This window comes from Helianthus annuus, chromosome 16 (genome assembly GCF_002127325.2).
Source record: "Helianthus annuus cultivar XRQ/B chromosome 16, HanXRQr2.0-SUNRISE, whole genome shotgun sequence".
Classification (NCBI taxonomy): domain Eukaryota; kingdom Viridiplantae; phylum Streptophyta; class Magnoliopsida; order Asterales; family Asteraceae; genus Helianthus; species Helianthus annuus.
In genome coordinates this window covers 167,074,933-167,088,614 of record NC_035448.2, presented here as the reverse complement: position 1 = coordinate 167,088,614, position 13,682 = coordinate 167,074,933, and the positions used below count along the sequence as shown (strand labels likewise).

At 35.0% G+C, this 13,682-nt stretch overlaps 1 long non-coding RNA gene across 2 annotated transcripts; it reads left to right on the top strand.

The window, feature by feature from the left end:
* The first annotated feature begins 2,662 nt into the window (after positions 1-2,662).
* Positions 2,663-3,538, top strand: LOC110906198. 2 transcript variants are annotated; one of them, XR_002573740.1, is made up of 4 exons: positions 2,663-2,709; positions 2,842-2,950; positions 3,218-3,285; positions 3,375-3,538. It is a non-coding gene; the product is annotated as an uncharacterized LOC110906198 (long non-coding RNA). The 2 variants fall into 2 exon arrangements; XR_002573739.2 differs by lacking the exon at positions 2,663-2,709 and having other exon boundaries at positions 2,720-2,950.
* The last annotated feature ends 10,144 nt before the right edge of the window (positions 3,539-13,682 follow it).

The following is a 13,682-nucleotide window of genomic DNA, read 5'->3' as shown; positions in this document are numbered from 1 at the left end:
AGCCAACGCACACAAGATGACTTTGAATGGCCAATCAATTCTCCTTACATCTTTACAAATTTCCACTACATCGCTTTTCAACTTGAAAAAGAAAAAAGAAATTAAAATCAAGATTACATCTTCACAAATCTCCACTACATCTCTTTTTAACTTCACCCCTATAATGTCTCATATACCACATATCACTTCATGCGAAGGGCATTATGTCACTTCCTCATTACATATGGTCTTATCATATATTTTTTTTTTCTTTTTTTGTTTAAATGTACCCCTTGCTTACAGCTGTCCAAAAAGCTCGCGGCTCGGAGCTCATTCGGAGCTCGTTCGAATTTAGTTCGGAAAAAGCTCGCTCGATATGGCTCGTTTTGAAATTGAGCCGAACCGGCTCGATAAGAAAGTGAGCCTAGCTCGGCTCGGCTCGTAACGAGCCAAATTGGCTCGGTTTGGCTCACTTTTTAACTCAGCTTGACTTAGCTAAGATTATTTTACTTTTAATGTATTTTATTTTTATCTACTTTATAATATATTTACAAAAAATTTATTATTATTTACATGTATTTATGAGTGTAATTGTATATCTATAACATATTTGAAGGTGGATTACCATTCTAATAAACTTATATTGTATTTCGTTGAGTTTGAAACTTATTTTGTATTGTTGAACTTGATTTTTTGCTTGTAATATATAAGGTTGAACTCATTTTGGGTATGCTCTTTTAAACTATGGAATAATATTTTAGACTATTGAACTTTGAGAGCTACGTATTAATTTTTCTTTTTGAAGTCGAACCAAACCAAACCGAGCCGAGCCCGAGCTTAGATTTGCAGCTCGGTTTTAAATCCAAGCCGAGCCGAGCCGGCTCGGTTTATAATCGAGCCAAGCCCGAGCTTGCCCTAGCTCGGCTCGGCTCGGCTCATGAACAGCCCTAGTTGCTAAACAAACTGATCTGAGAGCAAGGACCAAAGGTGTGGTGTATCTATTGGTAAATACAAAATCTTTAAAAACCTAAATTTGAGAGGGAAGTCTTGGGTTTAACTCCCACAGACAACAAGATTTAAAAGAAATTTGTCAATAAAAAATGTATATTTATTAACATCCTTTTTAAGAGCCGAACATTTTATTATATTACATTGATAACTTTATAAAGTTGGTATAACGCTTAAAATCTATCTATATGATAAAAAGTTTCTCAATGATAATGAAAGATTAATTTACAAAAAAAATATATAAGTCCTTATATTTGTAATAATTTAATATTTACTTGAATTTGTTTTTTACGAAATGATTCTATGTTGCATTTCTTGTAATATGCTCCTTGTTATAACGCATTCAGTTACTTAGGTTTTCAGAAGACTTGATAATAGTTATCAAGACATAAACAGTTAGTTTATATAAAAGTGTATGGTATGAAAGAGTAGGTAGTTTCTTATTTTCTATTAATTTATGTTTAATATTTGATTGATACCCTTTTAATAAACCGACTTTGAACGTTCTGAAAGAGTTGATTATGCCCTCGACAAGGAGATATTGTCAACCGTGTTTTAAAATTGTTTTGATTGCTTCCGTATAATATAATTTATATATGAATATGGACGTCAGTGCGTGCGTCTCTTTATCTTTTTAGTTATTTCACTACTAGAAAACTACTACTATTCCTACCAAAATTTCCTACACATTTCCTACGAACAAAAATGCCGACAATTTTCCCACGAAATTCCGACGAACAAGAAAGGATCTTAGTTTTGTGACAAAAAAAGCGACAAAAAAGCCACAAATTGTTATGCGTAGGAAAATTGTCAGAAATTTCCCACAGATTCCCTACGGAATTCGTTTTCATTTTAACTATTAGTCGGAACTTCGTAGGAATCGGTATGCGTAAGAAATGTGTCGGAAATTTTCGACGGAATTCTGACGGAATTCGTTTTTATTTGAACAATTTGTAGGAAATGCGTAGGAATCTAATTTATCGTAAAAAAATATTCATAATAAACAAAATTAATGATACTAAAATATAAATTTTATTATTTAAAAACAATATATGTTATTTCTAAATTGATTCCGTAGGATGTTTGTTGGAAATTCCGACAGATTACTCACGGAATGGATAATTTTTTGTAATACACATATATGTTATTTTTAAAACACATTTATGTATATATCCGTAGGAAATGTGTAGAAAAATACTGACGCAGTTCCTACGAAACCCGTTTTCATTTTAATCATTAGTAGGAAATGCGTATGAATTCAGTTTATCATAAAAAAATATTTATAAAAAATAAAATTTTATGATTCTATAATATAAAGTTTTATTATTTAATAAAAAAATATGTTATTTCTAAATTAATTCCGTAGGAAGTACGTTGGAAATTCCGACAGATTACTCACGGAATGGATATTTTTTTTTGTAATACACATATATGTTATTTTTAAAACAAATTTATATATATCTGTAGGAAATGTGTAGGAAAATACTGACACAATTCCTACGAAACACGTTTCCTTTTAACAATTCGTCAAAAATCCGTGGAAATAATGAATGTAATAGTTCCGTAGAAAAATCGTAGGAATCCATACAGGCCTTAATACGGTCTATTAGAGCATGTATGACTCGTATTCTTGGCAACCATATAATAGCACTCAATACAACGTGATCGTAATTCGATATGCGGGTGTTTGTTGAGACAATTCAACATGACTTTATTTGTATTGTAAGTGGTTTCCTTATATCTAAAAAATCAACTTTTCAATTTATTTGTACACATTTAGATACTTTGTTTTCAGTTATGGAATACAAATACATTTAGATACTTTGTTTGTTTTCAATTATGGAATACAAAAAGACTTTGCATTTGGAAATTGAAATTATGGTCAATGACTCAATGGAGCACTGGATTTAGGAGGTGTTTGGTGTTTGAGGGCTGGACACGAACTCTGTAAAGGTGTCTCAAGGTTAGCTCTAATTCTATTAAATTATGATCATTTGTATCTAACCGGTCAACTACAAACTTGCTTATACATGAGTATGTAGTATAAAAATATGTATATATGTATGGTTCAACTGAACCAAGATATTCGTAGCTCGTTAACTTTGATCATCGCATAAGGTATGTATATCTTTGCATTAGATGAATGCTTTTTGTATGGTTTGATAAATGTTTTTGTATGGTTTGTGATCTATGATTTTCTAGATTTATTGGTTGATTGTAGCATTGGCAGACTTGTAGGTCGTGGATTTTGATCTTCATGTCTTATGAAGGGTAGATTTGGAACTACTTGCCTTCTTTGTATGTATGATAGGATTTTAATATTTAAATATAAAGATTGCATTTTATTCATATGTACATTTTATTTATGTAACCTTATGTTTTGTTAGGCAATTTCTACGGTCCCGGTTGCAAGTATGAATTGAAGACGTCTGTTTTGGGTCGCAAGTATGAAGTTTTTGTAATTTAAATGTGCTTCGAATTTATGTTATTTGTTTTTGTTAAATTTATGTTCCAAATCGTATTTATCATTATGCATTTTTTAGTAAGAAAAAGCAGGTATTTTTTGTTATTTTTTTTATTTTTTTAAATGTATTCGTAGGAAACATGTAGGAAAAAGAATAAACAGGTTTCATCACATTCCGTTAGAATGTGTAGGAAACAAAGATAAATTCGTAGGAAATGTGTGGGAAAAAATAATACATTCTGTTGGAATTGTGTAGGAAAAAATATTTCCGTAGGAACTATGTAGAAAAAACGAATACATTCCGTTGGAATTGTGTGGGAAGAAAAAAAATTTCCGTAGGAATTGTGTAAGAAAATTAAAATATATATAATAAAAATAAATATAATTGATTTAAACAGAAAATTTTAAAAAAGTAATGTTTCGTGGGAAATGCGTCGGAAAATTAAGAAAATTAATTCCGTGAGAAATGTGTAGGAGAATTCTAACGAAACATTTGTGTGTGAAATGAGTAGGAGAATTTGTAGGAAATGCGTCAGAAAAAAATTACCCACGAGCAAAATTCCTACAACCCATTTTCGTGGGAAATCCGTGGGTAAACGCAGTTACCCACGGATTTCCCACGGAAATTGACGTGGGAATAACAACAGTTTTCTAGTAGTGTTTATCCACTTAATAATATTGTAAATTCATGTTTATATACTTAATAATACGATAAATTTGAGAATTTTAGAAAAAGAAAAAAATAAAAAAAATTAGTTACTTGTATCGTCTACAAAATATTATCGTCTAATAATTCAACTTTTTTCTCGAACTGTCCTAGTATTGTTTTTTTGGTATTTAATATAATTTATGAAATCTAATTTTTGTTTGATGATCATCACCACTCTCTTTGAATCTCTCTTTGAATGGTTAAAAAATTAATTAAACCACAAAAATATTTGTTGGGATGTATTTGTCATGCTTGTAATACTTTGAATCGGCCATTTCTTTCCTCTGTAGAATGAAAAGCTTCATGGCTCTTTGATTGGTTCTCTAGTATGTTTTATTTGCTTGCTTTGAAAAAATATATTCATATATGCTTTGTGGGTACGGTGGGCATAGGCCCACCCTAATATATGGGTGAATCCACCACTACATGTAGCACCACGTAGTGTTCACCCACCATTCTCCATCCAAATCAGCTTTGTTACCAACTCCATCCTTAGACCGCCCGTAGTAGGGCGTTTTTTTTTTTTTTAAATTGCCCGAAAACGCCCGAAAACGCCCAACCCCCCATTACAGGGGGCATTTACCGGCGTTATTTTTTGAAAATTTGGACGAGGGCGTTTAAATTAAAACGCTGAGAGAGATGGGGGATCATGCTTGTGTCCAATGAGATATTTGCATGTGGACATGGGACTGACATGGGACTCTTTGCTTTTTTCGACCAACCACTCACCATCCACTTGTTTGTTTGTTTTTTTTTTTTTTTTTTTTTTTTTGTTAATGATTGAATGGGGCATTATGGAGCATTATACCCACTACACCACTTTTGCTATAATGCCCCCTTGCTGACTAGGACGCCACGTGTCGTATAATGCCCCATGGTGGGGCATTATAACCTTCTACCACTACGCATGGTCTTACAATCCTCATTTTCTTCTTTGTTGATGGTCCCACGCGATGCCAATGTCCCGCTATGCTAGTGCCACATCATTGCTATCTAGCTATCCGCTATGCCAGTTCCACATTGTCGCCATCTAGCCACGCCGACGTCCCATTGTGCCAATGCCACATCATTTCCACCTAGCTATCCCGCACACTTCCGAAGAGATAAAATATATGGTATATATATTCCCCCCTCCACACATGAAACCTATATAAGATCTCACTGAAATAATAAATTCTAATTTTAATATTTTCTAGTATTGTAAATAAGATCTTTTTAAAATACAAATAATTAAATAATGGTTAAATTTCCTGAAACGCCGTGTGCAACAACTTGCATCTTAGATAGGGCCTGTCACTTTAATTTTGTTTGTATTGGTATCATATTCTGGAAAGTGATATGTGACATGTTATTTCTTATATTTGTTATTCCTTGAAGATCAATAAATTGGATTTACAATTTTTTATGCCGATCCATACAACACCACCACTAGAACAGACGCTGCCTTTCGATCTTCATGTCAAAGTTTCATCATCGAAACCACCACCGACGCATTGACTACAATATGTGTTGACAATTGTCTTGTTTGGTCGGATATTTTTTTTCTCATTTCAAAATTATAAATTTTAAATATTATGTAAGATACATACTTAAAAATACTAACTAAATTAATATAGGTGAGCTCCTTCAATCTAAATAAATAGACCGGATCACAATCATATTCCTTGTTATTAGAGAAAAGTCGGCTAGACTTAACGAAAGTAACGGGGATTTTATAAGATATATTATATAAGTTTTTAGCTATTAAGTTTTTTCTAATTTAATTTCCTTCAATAACTTCTATTCGCAAATTTCTTTTGCATATTTCTATCGTTCCTTTACTTTAAAAAGATTAATTTTTTACGTGAATATTTTTATGTACGTGTCGGTATAAATTCGAGTTGGTTTACGTTTCGATATAAACTTTTTCTGGAAATAGATCATGTCAAATATAATACATTTTTGTTTAAAAAACCATTTTTATATGCATGTCCGTATAAATTCGAATTGGTTGGGAACCGAGTCATGTCAAATATAATACGTTTTCATGCTTATTTTGTACGTTTTGTAAATTTTGTTCCGAACCAAGTGGAGTCAAATTGTGATTTTTTTTCTTTTTTTAAATGCATTAATTAAGCAACTTTTTACATTTACTATGTACGGGTCGGGTCATATATACTATGTTATGAATGTACGGTATAAATTTGATTTACTTTACGTTTTGATCCAATCGCGTTGCTATTGAGTTTAATTGGTTACGTCCAAACACGCATTTTCATATGGTTAACGCATCACATAACCCTAGGATAAATCTATTCATGGTTTCCAATGAACTAGCGCCGCAACGCGTGCGAGTCTTATTTCTAGTTAGTATTAAAATTCAAACGAACATAAACGAACGTTCATGAATATAACATGTATTCATGGTCATTCATTTATTAAATAAACAAACTTCTGCGGTTCATTAAATGCTTGATTCATTTACATGCCTACCACCAACCGACGAACACAACCAATTCAAATCAATATAACATGCAATGAACAAAATGTGATGGAAAAACCCCAAAAAATCGTAATTGCCGCCAAACTATGAAATTATAAGGAGTAAATTGCTTGGATGGTTCCTATGGTTTGTCATTTTTTCACCTTTAGTTTCTAACTTTTTAAAATAACATGTTTGTTCTTTGTGGTTTAGGGGTGAGCATATTTAGGGTCGATGTAAGGCCCTTTCAACGATTTAATAGTTTATATATATTATATATATATAGTGCATTCAAATGCCGTTTTTCAAAAATCTTAATATAACGACATTTACGTAATTTCCACAATCTTTAAACCAAGTTTACAACGTTTTAGAACATTCTATTGTACTAATACATACTTAACTTGCAAAGTATTAGTTCCATAATCACAAAGTTGGACAAAACAACTTCAAAGAGTTTAGTAACAAAAGTTGTGATTTAGTTGCGGAAGCTTTGATTATATGTGTATTTGGTTCTTTCCTTTGCTTGATCGCCATCCGTCTATTACATAAAGTTACCTACAATCAAAAACACCCACAATGGTTAGTTTATGATAGTTAAGGCTTAGTTTAATGAGTTCATGAGGTCAAAACACACAACAACAGCAAATTTAGCAGGTTAACCAGTCGCGTGCGGCGACGAGACGAACGATTTGGTGTCGACAAGGGTCGCGGGCCACGACGGTGTGGCCGATTAGCGTCGCGTGACGTGAGCACGCTATTTCGACAGAATGTTCAGTTCCGAGACCTGCATATTTCCAGCTCAACTAAACTTTACGAAAACGATCATAACTTCTTCGTTATTGATTCGAATTGGGTCACGTTTCTTCCTACGTGATCGTAATTCGATATTCTATAACATAGAATTAAAATCCAACATTCACATGAACAAGTTTCTTGAATTTAATCCCTCGACTTATAGGAATTTTCATGTTATTTTGACCCGCTTGTGTTTTAATAACAAGAACTTGATTTTAGCCTTCAAAACTTTTATACGACTAACACATATAACATATCCAAAACAACGGGGCGTTATTCATGCATATTATGCGCTCTTATTTATATGGATAAGTTTATTTGACCCGTTTAACTATAACTAGTTAAACAAAATTAACAACAATCATATATTAGACTTTCATGCATAATTTAGTCATACTCAATCCCGAGTTTATGACTTATTTTCAACGTTACCCTTCTTCGGCTAACTACCATAATATATATAAATTCAAAATCCGGTATCATTTCGACGTCTTTATTCATGTAACCTTTCCGGTTTACATCAAGACATCCTATTGATCCGTTCAGCTTTCTTAGCGAAATCCATCGCTTCATTTCACCAAAGTTTCATTACTTTGGTTGTTTTGACCCGTTTGGTTTCCTTAACGACATCCGTCGCTTTATATTACCAAACAATCACCATTTGGGTCAAATTGACCTGTTTGACTATTATAATGAAATCCCTCACTTTTATTATCTTATCATAACTTCAAACTCTTATTAAATTTGCTCGGTTTGTCTACACGAAATTCACCGTTTTAACACTCTTCGAACTTCATAACGATACATTTATCATTCAATGGAATTGGAAGTAAATAACTAAAAATTTCTACGAAGCATATAGCCACGTACCTTTTATAGCTTTCCTTTCAACCGACTATCCGTTCCTCCTTGATTACTAGACGGTCCACCCAAATCGCCTATAATTCCAATTCGGACACATCGCTTAGCATTTATATTTCCATATTCATCATACAATACATCTAGTTAATTAAATTAAGTAACTCTTTCATGCTTATCACTTAATTTAAGTTCATCTAGACATTTTATCGAACATCTTATGTGCGGAATTAATATCCTAACACTATCATGTTCATGATTTATGTCTTTAACCATGTTAAAGCATAATATTTCAATTCATATGTCAGGAACACTATAACCAACACTAGAACTTGCATCATAACTATAAATTAACATCAAGTATCACAAGGATTCAAGTATTCATCACAAAACCCATATAACCCTTTATGATAAACATTGAAACCAATAGGTTATGACATGAATTGATCAAATTATTGTCGAAGACTTGTTCCTAGACTTATATCCATCATAATTTAGCCACAACATCAATCAATTCTCCACTAATTTCAGTTAAGAAATCATGTAAATTCAAAATATCACCAAATCTAAGAATTTGACATACTTTGTGATCTATTAACTTGTGTGATCACAATTCTAGCTTGGAATTGATTTTTAATTCAATTCCTCCTTTGATTTTGAGAGTTTGATGATTCTAGGGTTTTTTTATAGAAGTTCTTCTGGCTCCTGTGGTTTTGATCGACTGAACACACACATAGGTGTGTTTTTATGTTTATCTCATATTTTTAAAAACATGAGTTTCACTTAGATGCATTTTAGTCCCTCTAGTTTCTAGATTTTATAAAATGGTTAGAATTCTGTGATTTCCCATCTTTTATAACAAGATTTTAACTAGGTTAGTTATTCCTAGTTCTGAATCTTACTATTTTACTTTCGATATATATGCAATTATACATGTATTCCCACATATATTAGTTAATATTTTTAGGGGTGTTACAGTCGACCCGAAAAGAACCGAGAACCGACCTTATAAAAACATAACCCGACCTGTAATGATTCATGTAGGTTAGTATGTTGGTTCCGAATTTTCACATATTTTCAGGTCGGGTTGGTTCCAATCCAAAAAAGAAATGAAACCCGACTGGACCCAATGGACCGAAATAACAAGGTAATAATGTATGATATAATTTCATCGATTGGGGTATGTCCCATTAGTGACTATCTCAACTAATTGGTTAACCTACTTAACATGTAAGCTATTCTCCTTTTTTTATTTCAAATTCCTTTTTTATTTACAACTCCCCAGAAGCATTGAATTTTCATTCGATTTCTTGATTTCTTGGTTGCTTGTTTTGTGCTTCATATGTATTACTGAAATTGAAGCTTAAATCCACATGTATCACCGTGAAACGGACGGCCCTGTGATGTTGGAGTAAATTGTTTAGTAGGCTGTGAAGTGTGAACATGGAAAAATCGACTACGGGTTATGAGTGGGAACCGAGAGCAAAAAGAACACATGGAACTGAGACCCGATAAAATAAGTAAGTACAAGGATCGGGTCCTAATTTTATGTTAAGTCGGGTATCGGGTTGGGTCGGATAGTAGTCGAGTCAAGTCGGTTCTTTGCTTATGCTCACCCCTACTGTGGTTTGGTCACTGGTTACTCGGATAGTCCCTAGACTTGATGGAAGTTAGTTTCTTTAGTTAAGTTCATATGAAATGACATAAATGCTCTTTATTGTTTAAATAAGTATTTAAAATATATTAAATAAAGATATAAATTGTGGGACCCACACATGTATAAAAATAAAAAAACATAACTATCAACACCTCCGCCCCACCCCATCCCCTTCAACCTCCTCGACCATTGCCGGTGAAGAATTCCGGTCACAACCGCCGGCCACCAATTCCAAACACCAAACCAGTGAATGCAAAGCTCTCACTCGGTCCTGTTTAGTCTTTTGGGTGTTATCGATCGAAGAACAAACATGAAATGCAGGAGAACAAAATGTCGGTGGGCTCTTATAATAACCCTCAAAAAGTCTAATCGAAGCCCCAATGCTCACGATGAAAACTGGAACGAAAAATAAATAAAATTAATTTCGCTCCTCGTCGCGTGGCACGATGGAGTTCCTAAAACTCGTTGCATGGCGCGGTAGGGTCAAAAGTGTCCAGGTGACACATGTCACCACGTGACAAGCCTACATGGTGACTAAGCTGCCCTAGCGCACCCCGTCGCGTGTCGTGACAAGAATGGCTGGAGCTGTCGCGTGGTGCGACGGCATCAAAAATTAGGTATAAATAGAGCAGTTCATGGGCATTTCAAACTGCTGACTTCGATTTCTAAATCTCGACTTCTAAACTCTCGTTTTGCTAAACCACTTGGGGTGTCCCAGTGGCCAGCCTCACCCACCTCTTCCCAGAGGACCCGGGTTCGAATCCTGGCAGGCACACCCTCTAGGCTTTCGCTTCCGGTTGGGGAGTAACCGCCAGGCAGCTATGGGGCTAAGCTAGCTTGTGGAGTGAGATCACTCCAGCGGTTGGGAGGACCGTGCAATATCCCCCCCCCTAACTCTCGTTTTGCTATTCGTAAACGTGTATCAAACCCTAATCACCGATACGATACGATACGATACGATACTATGTCCGATCGATCAGCAAATCAACCAATGAACGCCAAAGCTCTGCCTGAATAAGGTGAGTTTTGTTAACCTAAGTTGTGGTTTAGATCTCGTGATTATCTTTAGGCTTGATTTGGTTTTACACTAATACGTGTTACATTATGTGTATTTAGGATCTAAACCTAGGGGGCTTGAAAACCCTAAATTTATAAGGTAAGACGTTCACTTTTTCCTCACTACATTGTGAGACTCAACAGTTTTAAAACCCTAAATGTTTTTTTCAGTTTTACTTGCGTTTACAGTTATTAAGTCTTTATATTCTTACGGAAAAACTATCGCCCGTATGTGGGATTTTGTATACATTACTTTGATAATCTCTGTTATTGGACGTATGAGCCAATAGTGATACGGCCACAATCACAGATCCGGTCGAGTGACAAATACCAATGGGTAGTTATAAGATATAAACAAATGTAAAAATTCTTAATGTTGTAATTGTAAGACTATGTCATTTTATACAAATGAATGTACTTACCACTATCTCTATCTCTTGCTGATCAAATGTTTTTAAACGCGTTTCAGGTGAATTAATGTGAAAGGAAGGAAAAGTGCTACGAGGCACAAAAGGCTTAAATAAGTGGCTATGTCACCAGGATAAAGAGACGTGTTTTATAATTAAGGGTTTATCCTTACGAAAACCTTTTATATAATTATGGGTTTTATCCTACAAATTATGAAATGAAAACTTCTGTGTTTGAAAACTCAGATATTTTTACACACGATCTTGATAAAATTTCCGCTGCCAAGATTTTAATAAACACCGCTACCACTTGAACTCTTCATGGCTCCCGTCCAGGGTAGGGGCGGGGGTTTTGACAGCTCTGGTCTGCAAGTTTGGTGTTGCCGGAGATGACCTATGTTCTCTCTATTAATTCTCAATGATATTACTTTCATAATTTTAAACGTACAGATTACAACATATTATATACAATAATTGCTAAACTGTAATCCTAATTCTCAATGGTATTTCTTTGATAATTCAAATTATTTCAAAACGTACAGATTACAACATATGTTATACAATAATCGCTAAACTATAATCCTAGATGATAGGCATTAATAAAGTAGAACAATTCAAATTAATTTAAACATATGAGTCACCAACTGTTAGGAAGATTACACCCGTTTGATCTTTTAGAAGACTGAATTTATAGTTGCATAAGACACCATTTGCATAATCTTGTCTATAAACTGCAGCTAAATATAATAATGTAAGTCCAACTCATGTAACTATTACAAAATGAGCAACCTAATTTGTGCGGTAGAAGCAAGGTAATACATATTATCCTAATTTGAGACTCTCTGTTGTGCTCTGTTTTATTTTTCAAGTGTGAACTTTCTTCAGGGGTAACTACCTTATGTTAATAGATGTATTATTAGGCTGGTTGTTTAGAGTCCAAAACCTTCGTCCTCTCCATTATTTTTCGGACCGAAACTCGCCGGAGTTATTTTTCTTGTTCGCATCGGCCAAAAATTGTGGGTACCAAAACCACCTTAAAAAATGAACTCAATCATCATCGCAGGTAGTTGTTTTTCTGGTTCGCATCAATGGATGGTCGGAAACTCGTTTTTGGCAACCAACCCACCCCACCTTTACAACGTTGGTTCGCATCAGTTGGACCACCACTCACCAGCTTTGCTACCAACCGTCGGAAGTTGCAGATCGTTGGAGTTGATGCCTCCAAAGTTTCACGCCGGAAGCTGGCAAGCTGCAAATCGTTGAAGGTGGTGATTGTCTAGGATGTTGGGGTGGCCCATTTGAATTTAATTGAATGATTAGTTATATATTTCTTTGAGTAAAATGCCCGCATAGTCCGTTTGGTTTGGTGAAATTTCACCTTTAGTCCCCAACTTTTAGAAATTACACCCGTGCTCCTCGTGGTTTGTCAAGTTGTTACTCGGATAGTCCCTAGAGTGGATGGCCGTTAGTTTTCGCCGTTAAGTCCATGTAAAATTACTAAAATACCCTTACTCAAGAAAAACAATAATCTTTTTATTTATTTGTGGGACCCACCCACCACCTACTTTTCTTCAACCTCCACCCTCAGTCACCTATTTTATCTTCAACCTCCACCCACCTCCATCAACACCCTCCACCGACACCTCTAATCATCCCCCCTCCCCCCTTTACTTTTAGCTCCGGCCAAAACAATCCACCATCATCGCCACCGTCGCACCACCAAAAACACACAAAAGCACAACTCCGGTATCCGCACGAATCATCTGCCCAATTTGTGGCATTAATTAGAAAACGAAGAACCGGGTTTGCGGGTGTGAGATGTCTATGTGAAGTTTTTAGCAGTAGAAATTGAAAGACGGTGACATACTAGTCTACTAGATGCTGTCTGGGTTACAATTTCTTGTTGCCATATCAATCACCAAACATCACGATGATACCCCGGTTTAAAATTGTATCAGAAACAAGCAGCTCACGGCTGAAATCGATGTTCCTAAACCACCGTCAAAATCGTCAGTGTTGGGTTTTCAGTTACATATTCATTTGTGGTGGTGGCGATCTCATGGCGATGGTAAGGTGTGGAGTTGGTGGTGGATTGGTGGTGCGACGGTGGCGGTGACGGTGGATTGTTTTGGCCGGATATAAAGTAAAGGGGAGGAGATGATTAGAGGTGTCGGCGGAGGGTGTTGACGGGGTGAGTGAAGGTTGAAAATGAAGTAGGTGGTTGAGGGTGGAGGTTGAAGATAAGTAGGTGGTGGGTGGGTCCTACAAATAAATAAAAAAGATTA